Source organism: Pinus tabuliformis, chromosome J, assembly GCF_031772625.1.
Source record: "Pinus tabuliformis cultivar Carrire ecotype Pingquan chromosome J, CPIR1, whole genome shotgun sequence".
In the NCBI taxonomy this organism is placed as follows: Eukaryota; Viridiplantae; Streptophyta; class Pinopsida; order Pinales; family Pinaceae; genus Pinus; species Pinus tabuliformis.
Genome location: NC_142295.1, coordinates 111,941,861 through 111,956,866, shown reverse-complemented (window position 1 = coordinate 111,956,866; position 15,006 = coordinate 111,941,861).

Below are 15,006 nucleotides of genomic sequence, written 5' to 3'. Positions count from 1 at the left end.
CCATGGGGCCTTGAAGATAATGCAACAGATTTCTATCAGACTTCCCAAAGGTAAACTTGAGTAAGTGGACACATGCAAAGGTTGTACCTTGGATAAGTATGAAAAATATTCCTTTCATGATCGAGACAGTTGAGCTGAAGCAATCTTGGAGAGAGTTCATACAGATGTGTGTGGATCATACTTGATAGCCTCCATTGCTAAACAGAGGTATTATGTGATTTTTATTAATGATTTTTCTCGGAAGTGTTGGATCTATTTCATGTAGAAGAAGGATCAAACCTTCTCAAGGTTTTGTGAGTTCAAAGCCTTGGTTGAGAAAGAATCAGGAAAGAAGATCAAGGCCTTAAGAAGCGATAATGATGGAGAGTATGTTTCTCAAGAGTTTAAGGACTTTTGTGCAGCAGAAGGAATTAAACGGGAGTTGACGACACCTCATAAACCACAGCAGAATGGGGTGGTTGAGAGGAAGAATAGAACGATTGTGGGAGTAGCTTGGGCAATGTTGCATGACCAAGGCCTACCACTTCATTTGTGGGCTGAGGTATGCAACACAACGGTTTATTTGCAGAATAGAAGCCCGCATCGCATACTTGGGATGAAGACACGAGAGGAATCTTTCTCCGGGAAGAGAATAGATGTGGGTCACTTCAGGATCTTTGGCTCATCGGTTTATTGCCATGTGACCAAGGATGCTCAGAAGAAGCTAGAGCTGACAGTAGAGTTGGGGATACTTGTGGGGTACACTGATACTCCCCACAACTATCAGGTGTATTTTCCTACCAGTCAAAGGACAATGGTTCACAGAGATCTTAAGTTTGATGAGCTGAAGGCCATGCAAGTTTCCTTTGAGAGGGAGCTCAAGTTGTAGGTAGAGGAGGAACTTTTGATTCCTAAGGAGGAGGAGCCTAAGACTGATGCGAACCAGCCACATGCAGATGTTCTAGGAGTGGAGACATCCACTCATGTAGAGTCTTCCAGAGAGGGGCAGAAACACATAAGGGAAGCTGACATGTTTTTGATGGATGCGAGAGAGAATGTGGGAGAGCCATCTTCTCAATGCAGATAGAGGAGGTCGCCTGAGCAGTACATTGGTTACATGGCCCTTGTTGGGGAATGTATAGAGACCGAACCATCTTCGTTTGAGGAAGCAATGTAGCAGCCAGTTTGGGTTGATGTTATGGTGGAGGAGTATGTCTCCATAGTTCAAAACAATGTTTGGGATGTGGTTCCAAGACCAGAGAACAAGCCAGTTGTGAGTTCTTGTTGGCTTTACAAGGTAAAGTAAGCTGCTAATGGTATTGTGGAGAAACATAAGGCAAGGTTTGTTGCTCGTGGTTTCTCATAGGTCGAGGTGATCGACTATGATGAGACTTTTACTCCTATAGCAAGGTACTCATCTATCAGATCGATGTTGGCACTATCAGCACAGATGGGTTGGAAGATCCATTAGATGGATGTGAAGACTGCATTCCTCAATGGTAAGATTGAGGAAGAGGTGGATATAGAGCAACCGAAAGGATTTGAGACCTTCAATCGTGAGTCGCATGTGTGCTGACTGAAGAGAGATCTGTATGGGATGAAGCAAGCACCTCGTGCTTGGTACACTAGGATCAATAGCTACTTCACTGGGTTGGGCTTCATAAAGAGTGAAGAGGCTGTGAACCTATACCACATCATGGTAGAAGGTAAGCCATTGATCATTGTTCTTTATGTTGATGATCTAATATTAATAGATGATGATCGGTTGATCAAGTCTTGCAAGGAGGATCTTGCAAGAGAGTTCAAGATGAAAGACATGGATCTCATGCACTACTTACTAGGCATGGAAGTGTGGTAGAAGGATGGGGAAGTGTTTGTGTCTCATGGAAAGTATGCCAATGATATACTCAGGAGATTCCACATGGATAAGTGCAAGCCCATGCAGACACCTCTAGTAGGTAACTAAAGGAAGGAGGATGCTACTTTAGGTGAGGTAGTAACTGCTACTGTGTATCGGTAGCTTGTGGGTTCACTAATGTACTTAGTGAACACACGACCAAATTTGTGCTTTTCAGTGAACCAGCTGAGTCAACCTACCAAGCTATTTTGGAAGGCAAAAAAGTATGTTTTGAGATACCTTAGAGGCACATCTCAGTATGGATTATGGTACAGATAGACAGAGGGAGTGAAGTTTCAGGGCTTCATAGACGCAAATTAGGTAGGGAGTCCATCATATCGAAAGAGCACATCAGGAGGAATTTTCAACCTTGGTTCAGTTGCAGTTTCTTGGTACAACAAGAAACAGAGGTCAGTTGCACTTAGCTCAGTAGAGGCTAAATACATGGCTGCGAGTCAGGCAACATGTGAGGCCATTTGGATGCGAAAAATTATATTGGGTTTGTTTGATCAGAGGATGGATCCAACTGTGATCTATTGTGATAATCAAAGTTGTATCAAACTCTCTGAGAATCCAGTATTTCGTGACAGGTCAAAGCACATCGACATCTGGTATCATCATCTTTGAGACTGTGTGGTGAAGAGGATCATGTTGTTGCAGTATATTTTGACCGAGGAGCAAGATGCTAACATTTTGATTAAGGCATTTTCAAAGTGTAAATTCTTGTTCCATAGAGATAGGATCGGGGTGGCAGATAATCCCTTTCTTGTTGAGAGGGAGTGTTGAAAACAACAACAATAAATGCTAAAATTAGCATTGCTATAAATATCATTTCAGGATATATTCCAATTTTGATTTGTCCTTGAATCAAAATTGAGAATCAAAATTTGAATTTAGTCTCACCGACTATTTGAAAAATAATTAACTAATTCATCTTGAGTTAATTAGTTGGAGAAAATCAAACATGAAGTCTTTGTGAAGACATGCAATAGTTATCCCTTTGATTGATGAAGTTATCCCCTAATTAAGGAGATAAGGATGAGTTGTATTTGAGTTGTAATTAGTTAGCTCAGTTAACTAAGTTAAGTCCAGTTAGATTAGTTCCAAACAGTTTGTGGAACTAATTGTGAGTTCAGTCAGTTAATGCATGCATGCATGCAACTAGTGTTCTCCAGATAACTGAACATTCTCTCATAAATAACTCATGCATGTCTGTTCAGACAAAGACCCAGTTGAGATTAAAGGCGGGGATAGTGTACTATCAGTTGCTAGAATATTCCCATGTGAATATCTCTTGCATGCAGAAGGAATTCATTCCTTGAGGATTGCGTAGTTACTACAGAGGTAAGAGCAGTGTGTGAGGTGAGAATTACACAGGTTGCAACTAGAGGACCCAAGAGTAACTGCACTAGAAAATAGGAGGCTTGGAGGACAGAGGAGAAAGCATATGTGTTGTCTATTCTATCTATGAGAAACAGTGAGGGATTGTATTGAGAGCTGGATAGCTTGTGAGCTAAAGCTTTGTGTAATCCTGAGATATTTCCACTTGTATGATAATACAAATAGCGAGGTTTTTAGCTGAGGCTTTCCCCAAAGTATTCTTTTGTGTTTCATTTGTGATTGAATCTTCTTCTCTGTTATATGTGTTCTGGTTGATCTTGCTCAAAATCGACTAAGCTTCCACAAGTTTGGTTGTAGAAGTAGATTAAGTATTTTTTTTTAGAACATTGCATAATTAGTTTAATCTACAGTGAGAATTTCTACACATTATTTCATAATGTCACGAAAAACCCAATTTCATATTTACACTTATTATTCAATTAAAAGATAAAAGGATTGGGTTCTCATGTAATGAAGAAGATTTAAATATATTTGTTATAAGTATGGTGGAGAAGAATAAAAAGGGGATTTTGGTCGTCTATTAGCAAATTGTATGAGGCATTTACCATGGTTGTAGACAGCATCTTGAAAAAATAGGTTTTTTCCTATGATGTATGTGGGATGTAATGAATTTCATAGTTTTTAAAATACTCTTATTTACAATAAATGATGCAAAATTGTTCTAAATTTCTATTATTTCAATTTTTAATTGTAATTGTGTTGTGAGTGAATGATGTTTAGAATGATGGTTGATGATGGTTTCATAATTACAATTTAGAATGATGGTTAACCAAGAAAATTAGGAAATGTTTAGAGCCACACCTCTAACTCGCATTGTATGAAACAATAGTGAACAAGACAAAGTCGTCCCAATAAAACTAGTTTACCTTTCAAAATTTAATGGAGGAGACATCAATTGTGATCTTCCAATATGGGTAGATTTCTTCACGTTGATTTCACACTACTTCAGCATTCTTTTTCACCTTTAAGTGAAATTGCTAGTACTATATTTTTTTCCATAAACTGTTGTCACCCATGTAAATGGAGTTTACCTAGTGGTTGAGGAAATATTGCTTCCTTTGCTTTTTGTTTAATGTTGATTTCCCACGCTTATGGATCATTTTATTTATAAATTATAATTAATATTTGAATAAAGTTATTAATATTTTTCTTTAATTAATATATGTGTAAGTTCGTCATCAAATTGTGATTTTATGGCAATTTGAAATAATAATTATGGTTCAAGAATTTGGCTTCAAACTTTCTTGGTTAGTTTGAGTCATTTATATTTATTTATGTATTTTTTTTATATATTTTGTCTAGTATTTTAATAATAATAATTTAATTTTTAAGGTAATATCAAGTTATTAATAAAGTTAAATTAAATAATAATAATATAATTAGGTCATACCAAAGTCATACATCGAATTAGTGTATGACATCCCTTTGTTTATGAGACAAAAGATCCACTTCCACATAACATGACTACTATAGTATGCAAGTACATACATACTCCACCCCCTTGTCGTTTGGACCTAAGACCTCTGAGGAGGAAAACACTAAAGTTTACTTAAACCACTTATATTACTTTTTATACATATTCATATATTTGTGAATGACATTAACAAGAACTAATAAACTATTACAATTGCATAAGATGATGTTATTAAATTATATCATCCATTTTTGTTATTAATATCCATGATTTTGTTTTGGTTAACCACATTTTCTCTATATTGATTAAATTCAAAGACATATCTATATTCAAAAGAGGGTGTTATATCTTCTACATTGGAAAGCGGTGCCATATTTTAGAGTTTTTTTTATTACAAGTAATGTATATTCTAGATTTAATAAAAAGGAATATTCTTAGTCATCACCTTTTAATGAAATTTTTGGTTATATTTATTAAGTTACTTGCATTTTATAAATGACAATTTGTGATATTTTGTGTTACTAAAATATTTTTTAGTCATGTAGTTGACTTCCAACCCTAAAATTTGAATTCTTGTCAACCCTTTTACCATAATCATTTAACTTTTTCTGTGTAAGCTCAGCAGTACTTTTTTTTTCTATTAATCATATATAGGTAGGTAACAAAAAATATGTCTGATGGCCTCTACCTGCCTGAGGGAAATCAGGTATGATGGCCACCGATCAACATCATGTGCTGTCCAACAGTTTGAGAATATCCATCCATGCTAAATAAGCTATTGTATCTAATATATGTTTAATCATTCTACTATCAAAGTAAATGCTATCTAACCAGATCATTGTAGTAACAACAAAATTGCATTACTTCCTATCTTATCTTCTTTCAGTCATCTAATGATTCAATGGGAGTCGGGTCCTTAGCACTCAACCCAGGCATTTCATTCTGCGATAGAATTTGAATTTGTTTCTCCATTCGGCCTAAGCAGACATTCTGATGATATTGTTGCACCTGTACAACCTGAATCTCCCTTTGAATATCATTTAAGTTTGGCCCCTCTTGCTCTACTTGTTGTGGTTCCTCTATATTCTTATTTGTTTTCATGGCCCTTTCCAATAGGTTCTTCATTGCCCAGTAAGGCTAGATTGTCTGTCTGAATAGCGTTTTCCTGCCTCAGGTGTGCCATGAGTCAATGAGCAAGGGATCCCATTACTCCGTTGGAAGCGGATTTGTCACTGCCTTGGAATTCAGCTCTACCTCCCATGTTGAAATTATGGCCTTAACCTATGTTGGAGTTCCCTATGGTGTGCATGCATGAGGTTCTGCATATTTTCCTCTATAGTTTTCCTGCCCCTCTTCCACTGGGTCTTGCTAGTCGAGGCCACCAGCATTTTCTTTTTGTTTTCTGTCTGTGCGTAGACACGACGACCCCTCTTCTTCCCAGCCCTGCTTCAGCCTTCACCATTTTTCTTTCAATCCGAGTTCCTTCCATCCATGGCTGCTCCAAAATTCTTTCCTTATCCTGGAGTAGGAGCACTGAAGTTAGAAGGGGAGGAAAATTAAATAGATCTGTTAAAGTAACGTAAGCAGAAACATTAAAACCAAACCATATGTCAGTGTTGGCATCTGGCCATTCCATGTGAAGCACCAATACAGAGTCTTGATTTCGGGTTTAAGGGGTGTAACCCGAATCCCCCCAATCCTTTCATAGCTTTCCTTCATCCTTACTGTGCCTAGATTTAAGTGATTTTCATCCCTCTGCCTCCTAGTTCTCCCCTTAGTACCACCAGCTCGCTGGCTTCCTGGCATAGGCCCTACGACAATCAATTTAATAGACATTTAGGTTTTGGGATGCACAAGAAAAAGGATGCAAGTTGTTGACCAAGTTCTAATTGAAATGGTAGGCTCGTCAAGGTCTGGAGACCCCGGTTCCTCATTCCTACCCCTCTGGACATTGAAACTACCATGTAACCCAACTTTGACTGAATTGGCTGAGAGATTGGTAAAGGACATACCTAGGATAGACAACATTCCCTCCCCTTGGTCTGTCATTCGACCCTCTACCCTGTCATGTCTCTGGTTCCATGGCTAAGGCATAATTGACAGCGCACCAGGGTTCGAGTCCCCAAATTTCCCGTTATTTCCCCTCTCCTCCAAAGGTTACTAGAAATCCGAGCTACAACTAGTAGGTCAATATTTCCAACTTTGTGAAACCTCAACACAACGTTCCTAGCCCACTGGGCTGGAAAATCACCCAAGAACCTGACAAAACCAGACTAGATAGACATGCCAGTGCTTTGGATCCCAGGCCCCCTTTTCTTTCCTCTCTAGCTTAGAGAATTTCCCGATGACTGCATGTCATCAAGGGATCCTCAACCCCTTCTTGGTCCCAAACACCTTGTATTAATGAAAGTAGGTGTGAAGTTCATGACCCAGGTGCCAAGAGCCGCCCCTATCCCTCCATGTATCCCCTTTCACCCCAACAGGTTACCATATAATGTAGAAATTAAAATACCAGACATCAACAACAAAGAACTAAACCAAATTCCTTAAGAAACATGTGAAACCACCACCATTCGTTTCCAGACCAGCCTCCATTCTTGCAGCATTGACTCCATATCAAGACTAATATAGGCCTGAATTACATACCAGTTTCCTTCCAAAGCATTGCGGGAGTCTTCCTCCTGGTGGTGACAATCCCTCCTCCTGCAAGCAAGTTCCTCCCCCCATCTTCCAGTCTTGTCTCGCGCAACTGAATTCCACCTCAAACCTTGCATGCATGCTCTAGTGTCCCTCACCACCTTTCTCCCTCATTTAATAGCTAACCTTCCCATTTTCCTTCCCAAGGTAGCTGACACATGTTTCCTTTCTCTCCTGGTTCCTCCTATCACACGCATGTGGGGTCCTTGGGTGGGCTGCCGACTAGCTTTAGCCACTTGTCCCTCACACATGTCTTCGATCCATTGATGGAACTCCTTTCCCATCACACCAATATCGAGGGCCATGTCTTCCTTCCCTGTCCTTTTCCAAAATCTCCATCAGAGCATCCATACCTTCTACCTGGTTTGTCTCATTCCCAGGGATGTCCAGGTTCTTTCTCGGATTACCGCAACCCCAATTTTCTAGGAAGTCAGCTGGAGCATTCTCAAATGGCATACATGTTATATCTTTGATGAGTACCCCTATTTCCTGAACTAACCTTTTTTCTCTCCATATATTGCTATTTTTTTCCCAGTGAGTACGGTGTTGAAGCTTTTTAATAGTATCTATCACCTGGGTGGAGTCTCCTTCCACCACCAATTTCTGAAATTTTTCTCTTCTTTCAACTTCCAATCCACGTTTGAGTGCATTGAATTCTGCCTCAATGTTGCTCATGATTCCACAATCAAATGCAAACAACGGATTTCTCGAACATGGTGATCTCTTAATATACCTCCATATTCAGCTTCACTAGGGTTTCCTTTAGCTGCTCTGTCAAAGTTCAATTTTATGAATTCCTCAAAAGGGCATGTGAAGTGTGAGAGCAATTCAGTGTGGGGGGGGGGTGGTTTAATTTCCATGAATTTGGCATTAGCATTTTCAGAGACAAATTGAGTATTTCTAGGAATCGACCCTCTTGGGGCATTGCTTCCCAGTCCTCTAGATACCATTTCTCTGCCATAATGGTTTCACGGATGTTTTGGTTTATGATCTTTCATACTTCCACTATGATATTTTTTTCGTCCTTGAATACCCTATGGTTCCTTTCTTTCCACCCCACCCAAAGGAGAAATCCTATAGAGATGTCCCTGGCTCAGTTGAAGATGGGAATCTTATAGATTTTCTTTCTCCAATTTTCCATTGTTACCTTTATGCTTGAGCAATCTCGATCTGAATGGCCAAATAGGATTTCGTGATTTTGCCATAGTTGGTTACTAAAGGGGCATGAGTTAAGAAGGTTCTGCATCGTTTCCATTTGGGCCTCCCACATGCAGCAAACTAAAGGTCCTTGAACCCCTCGTTTTTGTAATTGGTCCCATGTAAGAGCTCAGACATGGAGAACCACCCAGAGGAAAAAAGAGACCTTTGGCCATAATTGTCCCTACCATATTCTTCCCCAGATGGATGGACATTGTTGTTGCTGGTGTTCTTCTTTTAGGTGATATCCCTCCTGTATTGTAAACATGTCTTTAATCCTGTATCCCCATTTGATGATGTTCATTCCTTTGAAGATTGTTATTCTTCAGGAATTAACCTCTTTTTCATATGCTACCGATTGGGGGGATTCTGGTGCATCGAGCAAGTGTTGTATCCTTTTCCACTCTCTCCATGTTGATATAGTATCCACTTCCTAGAATTTATTCATAGTCTGGTTTGTTGGTCGATTTGTGAAGCGAAATATCTTCTCAAGGTCCTGTCAACTAAATAGTTTTTCCATATGTTTCCAAGCATATTTCTAAAACCTTTCCTTATCCCCCCCGATCTCCCAGAAGCTATGGTTCCTTATCAGATCTATGTTTTCTACTGCTAGGTTCCATATGGTCGATCCCCTTGTAGTTTCTTGAGTTCTCAATCTCCCTTTCGTCGTCATCGGCATTCTGTATTTCCTTTCCAAAATTAACTTCCATAAGTCATTTCCTCCCTAGATCCATCTCCACCAAAGCTTTTCTCCCATGACCTAGTTTAGAGTATAGGGGTCCCTAAGGCCCAGACCCCTTACTAATCTAGGCTTAGTTAACCAGTTCCAAGAGAGGAGAGCCCATTTCTTGACTTTTTGGGGCCCTTGCCATAGGAATTTTCTAAATATATTTGTCATATCATTGCATACTATTTTGGGCACAACTAAACCTGCAAGTTGGTAAATGGGGATTGATTGTAGCACCGCCTTCAGGAGGATAACTCTGCTTGCCATGTTGAGGGCTCAAAAGGTCCATTTTTGAAGATGCCCTTGAATTTGATTAAGAAGAACCTTCCAGTTTGACACTTAGAGGGGATTGATACTTATGGGGATACCCAAATATTTCGAGGGAATGGTACTTATTCGAAAGCTCGTTATTCTAGCTGGGAAATCTTGAGATTTAACAGTTATGTTAAAGAAAAAGATATCAAACTTTTCTTTCTTGATCTGGGTTCCTGAAGTGTTCATGAAATATTGAAGGATAGCCAGAAGAGACCTTGCTTCTCTGATGGTAGCTTGGCAAAACATCATAATGTCATCAAAAAATTGTTGATGAGTTAATGGTAGATCATTCCCTCACATACATAGTCATTTAAATTGTCCTTCTTAGACCTTCTCTTTGACATATCACCCTAGGCCTTCAGTTGCTATTATGAACAAGAAAGGGGAGATTGGTTCACCTTGTCTAAGCCCCTGGGTGGCATTGAATGTCTTGTTGGGGACTCCATTGAGGAGAATGGATAACACAGGGGTCAATATAAAGACAAAATCCAATGTATCCAGCGTGGACCAAAACCAAAGGCTTTTAGGATACTCAGAAGATAGGTCCAGCTCAGGTGGTCATAAACTTTAGACAGGTCCAACTTAATCATCATACCTTTAGATTTGAGGCTCTTGAGGGAGTGGATGGATTCTTGGGCTCTCACTATACCATCCAGGATTTGGTAGCCTTTGACAAAGCTAGTCTTCTCTTGGTAGACTAAAGTCAGGAGGATCGGTTTGAGCCCATTTACCATAATGGTTGAGAGGATTTTATATATGACATTACACAAGGCTATAGGCCTGAATCCTTGAGGCTCTTCTGAGTGATCAGATTTAGGAATTAAAGCTATGAAAGTAGAGTTTAGGGTTGGATGTACCTTTCTCATCCTTTTGGATTCTTCAACTACCTCTAGTATGTCTTTACCTAAAATTGGCCAAGCTACTTGAAAGAATTCAGCGGTAAATCTGTCCAGTCCTAGTGTTTTTTTTTTGCCAATCCTTCGACCACCCCCTCCACATCTTCCAAAGTGACAACTCTCATGAGGGCCAGGTTCTAATCCCTACTGACCAGTTGGGGTATATGCCTGGTTATCTGATTTATAGCTTCTGATCTGTCAGGAAGCGGTTCTGACAATATATTTTGGAAGTGGTTTACCAACATATCTTCCATCTATTCATTTTGTACCAATCAATTTCGTCTCGGGTCTAGCAGTGACAGTATTCGATTATATTGCCTATGTTGTATCGTTGCTTTATGGAAGAAGTGGGTGTTTCATTCTCCCTCCTAGAGCCATTGAAATCTCGACTTTTGCTTCCATAAAATCTCTTCTTGTTTCCACCTTTCCTCAATCCTGGTCAGAAGTCTACCTTCTTCCTCCACTAAGGATCTCAAGCGGCCATTTGTTATCATTTGTTGTTGGACTCTTTGCATCCGTGCCTGGATTTGTTCCTGATCATGCTAATATTGCCAAATTCTTCTTTTATTCCATTTCTTAATCTTTCCCTTGAGTTCTTTTAGGCGTAGATGGAATGTATGCATTACATTTCTCCCCTATTCAGTACTCAAGGTCCACCAATCCTTCAATTTGTCAAGGAAGGAGGGATCGCATAGACAAAAGGCTTCAAACTGGAAGGGCCAGTTTTGCTACCTCTATCTCAGGTCTACTTCTAGCCAGATAGGATAGGGATCAGATCCCATGCATGGTAGGAATCAAGGCTTCATAGTCCCTGCTTATCAAGTCTTTGGTTGCTAGAAAATGATCCAACCTTGATGCTACCTGGTGAACTCCTCCCCTTCAATTATTCTAGGTATGTGTTCCATTAATGGTAGGGATGTCGACCAGCTACAAATCTGTTTACATGTCCCTGAACTGTTCCATTTATTTTTCTTCTCTTCTTATCCCTCCTTTTTTCTCTGCAAGTGACACTATCAGGTTGAAATCCCCTCCTGTCAACCATAATTTTTCTGTATGCATTTGACTCAGTTTCCTTATACTTTGAAGGGAGATTTACTTCACCCCTAGAGTGTGAGGGTCATATACCACTGAGATAAGAATCCATTCCCCAGTTCCAATGTTGTGAAATTGTCCTGACAAAATGCGTGGAATTCCCATCCAATAGTCTACCATTACCTCTATAGGATTCCACAATATTGCAATTCCTCCTACACTTACTTATGCATCTATTGCTACTGCTTCATATTTGGGTTTGATTTTTCTAAGAATATCCTCTATTTTCTCCCCTGATACCTTGGTTTCCTGGAGAAGCACAATCTGTGGCTTCTCCTTTTTCAATTTGTCTTGTAAGTATCTCTGCTTGCCTTGGCTGTTGAGGCCCCTCACATTCCAAGAGATAACTATCATTGGGAAACTTTGTGGAGTTGTTGGAATACTGTTGAGAATGGTATTACCCTTCGCGTATTAACTAGTGTCTCTCCCATTATTTGTATTGACTCCTACAAGTTTCTTTGTCCCCTTTTCTTCCCTCCTTTGCTTTAGGTATGTTGTTCCTGTGAGCTATCTTGTTGCATACCTAGATTTTCCACCAGATCTCCCTGCCTCTACCCTTGGTTAGCCATGTATTGATGGAATGTTTCTTTGTACAATTTCTTTTGGTCCTTTGGGATGAATCTTTCATTTGGGTGCCTCCATTTGTTTAAGAGTATTTTTAGAACCACTTCCTCCATGCTCAACCCTTGCCTGGCAACATCAACTTCCATTGCAGTGAGATTGATTGGTTTTGACTCTTCTTTCTTTGTCAATTCTATTTGGGCTTTCATCTTTGGGGTGGTCATAGATTTGGCTGGATTTCTTCCCCTATCCCTATCCTGATTCTCTATTGGTTAAGTCTCTTTTGAGGTTTCCCCTTCCTCTTGCAGTACCTCATATATTTTATTATTTTCCCTTTCCTTTTGGTTATTAGATCCTAAGTTTTGTTGCGTCCTTCTGTTATTCCTTTTTTGCATGACCTCTTTGAACCCCTCATTTGTTTCTTGTGGGGGGTTTTTTTCCTGTTCCTCCTTTAGTTCTACCAAGCTAGATCAGTTCAACAGACATGCTTTATAGAGGTGGCCATACTCATGACACCGATGACATCGAAACGAGATGTGCTCTTAATCCAAGATTTGTTGCAAAATCTCTTCCGGGTGCTCCAATTCCACTGAGTCAGGAATGGGCTTCGAGATATTCATATATACACAGATTCAAGCATAGGAGTCATATCTTTGCTTGCGAGTGGATTCTTCTATTTTTCACAAATATTCCTATTGAGTTACCAATGCCTTCCAGTATTTACAAATCCTAGAAATCCATTGGGAGGCCGAAGAGGCAAACCCAAACAGGGGCTGCCAGAAACTACTCCTTGTCCAAGTTATAGCATTCCTCTCAGTATCGTATGAAGAGCCCCACATTATGGTAAAAATATGGACCATTTTCAAAAACCCTTTCCTTATCTTGTAGGCTCGAGAAGATTATCGTAAAGAATCCTCTAGCTCCTAGTTTGAGTTCTATACGACCTTTTGGCTGCCATTTCTATTGTATCCATTTTATCAGATACTTCTTTGTTGGCCATACTCCAATGAATTTGCATATCATCTCATGGCCCTTCATGTAAATGCGATATTTTTCTAGTTTTTTCAGTGGGATTACAAAATGGGGTTTCTTTGTTGCATAATGCAAACATTGCCCAGAGCTTCTTGACTACCACTAGGCTCCAAGGATAGGACCATTGTTAGGGTCGACGGCTTCAGGGGGACTGCACTGGTGGCTAGTTTTCCCACTTAATTCATCGACAGCTATGCTACGGTATGAGGGGATCGCCCCCCCCCAATCAGATGCAGGACTGGCATATTTGTGCAGGACCTTCTTTGTCGACATTCAACAGGGTCACCAAACCATAGCTTGCTTGCATCGAATTCTTCACAGCGGATCGACTTAGCACTCTGATAACAAAAGGCCAACACTAAAACCACCATAACCATTTAACTTATATAACTAAACTAGTACTAATAAAGATCCATTTTAACCAAGTATGTAGTAAGGAGAGGGATCAAATTTCTTGAGGTGCAAATATATAACTTGAAAAAAGGTTTGTGCCCTGAGAGATTTGATCCCTCTCAGTGTTATATATATATAAGGTTTGTGCCCTGAGAGATTTGATCCCTCTCAGTGTTATATATATATATATATATATATATATATATATATATATATATATTTTTGCATTTGTGAATGCATATATGGATTCAAAGCCTTGAAAATCCCTTTGAACACTTGGATTGTGTAGATTACACAACTTAAACTTGCAATTCCAACAAATATTTGTTAGAATTCACAAAATTGATCAAAAACATATCTCAAAAAGGGTTAAAATATAGAATAGTTAAAGTACTTGAAATATTTTAACCATAAATTTATTTTTTTCAATTTCTTTATATAATATTTACATAGTTTTTTCTAACCATATATAATTTATATATTGTTGACATTAATCCATCATCCTAAAAATCAACAAGAATGAGTTCTAGAAGGAAAACTCTCAAAATGTAGGGTAATATCTATTTTGTGAATGATTAAAAATCTTGAAAAATCACATTTGTGAAAATGTTTAGGAATTCATTGATAGCATTGTTAGGAAGATGATGTTGAGAGCTTTGCTGAGAGGATCATGTTGCAATATTTATGCAGAATATCGTTGATCTGGAAATAATCCATGATATTGTAAATTTCTAATATAAATTGTAAACTTTTGGATATGTGAAGGATGACCATTAGAACAAATATTTGGCGAGTTGAGACACCATGTAATAATATAGAAATTAAATTAACTTTGATGCATGGTTTATGTAATTTTGTTTGTGTGCATGGCCACCTAAGACACCATGTAATAGTATAGTGATTAAATTAATTTTGATGCATGGTTTATGTAATTTGGTTTGTGTGCATGGTGATTTGATGCATAGATATGTTGAACTTTGTTTGATGAATTAACATGCATGCAACGATTGTGTGAGCCAAACACAAGGAATTGATGTTGCATGGATACTCAGATCATAGTGGCGCAACAGAAGAGTGTAGTGGGGCCATAACCCACAGGTCTGGAATCAATACCATACGAAAAATTGAAAATGATAGACCCCAATAATTCGTTTTCATCGAGTGGTATCATAACATAGAAGATTCTTTCGTGTAGTTTGGAGGAGAAGCAACAGAAGAAGGCACAAGTTTATTAAAGTATCTGGTAAGAGATTTTTTTTCTCTATGGAGGTAACAGCAAAGGAAGGTGAGAAGATTTGTTGCAGCCTAGAGCAAGGAGTGCTCGAAGGGTACCAAAGAAGAGAACCAAAAAGATGCTAAAAGCCCAAACTCAGGAGAAAGTTTGGTGAGGTATCATGTAGCAAGG